This window comes from Pteropus vampyrus, unplaced genomic scaffold (genome assembly GCF_000151845.1).
Source record: "Pteropus vampyrus isolate Shadow unplaced genomic scaffold, Pvam_2.0 Scaffold105, whole genome shotgun sequence".
NCBI classification, from domain to species: Eukaryota; Metazoa; Chordata; class Mammalia; order Chiroptera; family Pteropodidae; genus Pteropus; species Pteropus vampyrus.
The window spans coordinates 2,367,494-2,369,188 of NW_011888886.1; positions in this window are offsets into that span (position 1 = coordinate 2,367,494).

Sequence of the window (1,695 nt, forward strand, 5' to 3'; positions counted from 1 at the left end):
CAGCTCTGGATCCAGTTGACAATGTGTCCAGTGTCTCCTGTTCCAGCCGGTCTTGTTTCTACCCTCCCGAGAAACCTCCGACTAATTCTGTCCCCTGAGACGCTGCGTCTCAGAAACCACACTCCCAACTGTCTCTGAGTGTCTCCTGCGCCTGAGTCCTCGTTCTCAATGTTTCAGATTTTGATCCGAAAGTGCTGCAGATCCCCTATGGGCGCGGGAAGGCGCCGCTCAGACCAAGTATTTAATTTAAATGCTTAACGCCCAGAAGAGGGTATTATTATGATTATTTATCATATTTAACGCGTTCCATCTCTGAGCCTCTGGGTACTCATAACGCGAACAATGCTTCCATTGAAGCACTCTGGCCATAGCTGAATGTCCTGCGGGTCAGTTTGAAGCAGGCAGCGGGACCGGAGAGGAAGATGGGAGTCTCCGACAGTGCTTGGTTCCAAAGAGAGAAGGATTTTAATTCACAGGACGTGCTGTAGGATCAGCCGTGTCCTGGAGCATCCCCAAGTGTCTTCTTTGGTGGAGTTGATAGTTGTCTAGATCCAGAACGAGGGAGCTGCCTGTTCTGCAAACATTAACAGAAGCCCTGGAGATACAGAGCCTGGGTCACTGCCTCTTACACGTTCACAGTGTTCTGGCGGTGGCAGATGACTCAACACAGGGTCGGCATGCGGGAGCCGAGGAGCAAGTGGCTCACTGGAAGACAGCGTGGTGTCGTAGGATGTTATGGGGCCTCTAAAAGTGCCACCCTCCTCCCCAGGACTGCCGGCTGGACTGGAGTCACTGCTCAGAGCGTCTTGGCTTCATACCATCAGAGGGACCTGGAGCCCCAGGAGCACTATCAGAGGAGTGGCCGGGGACTGAGGGGCTTGTCCAGTGTGTAACCTTGAGAGACTGCAGTTATTTTGGGTGGAAGGAAAAGGCTGGGAGGGGCAAGAGGGAGAGGGAGAAGACCATTGAATAATTAAAGAAGACCCAAATAGAAAGACATCCTCAGTTTATGGATTGGGAGACTTAGTGTCGTTAAGATGGCTATATTTCCCAAATTAATCTACAGATTTAATGCAATCCCCATCAAAATTCCAGGTGGCTTTTTTTTCCTTTTTCAGAAATTGACAAGCTGACCCTTAAATTCATTTGGAAAGTCGAGAGACCCAGGATAGTCAAAATAACATTGATAAAGAAGAACAAAGTTGGAAAACTCACACTTCCCAAATTCAAAACTTACTACAAAGCTACTATAATCAAGACAGTGTGGTACTAGCATAAGGATAGACATGTAAGTCAACGGAGTACAATTAAGAATCTAAAAATAAACCCATACACATGTGAACTATTGATTTTCAACAACGAGGCCAAGACAATTTACTAAGGAAAAGAATAGTCTTTTCAACAAATGGCGCTGGAACAGCTAGATCGCTACATTTGAAAGAATAAAGTTGGACCCCTACCTCACATCACATGCAAAAATAACTCAAAATGGATCAAAAAATTTTAAATGTAAGAGCTAAAAGTATAAAACCTTTAGAAGAAAAATCTTAGATATAAATTTTCATGACTTTGGATTAGGCAATTGTTTCTTAAATGTAACACCAAAAGCAACAGAGACAAAAGAAAAAAATAGATAAAATTTCATCAAAATTGAAAGTTGTCAAATCATCATGTCGTACACTTTAACTCTCTTAC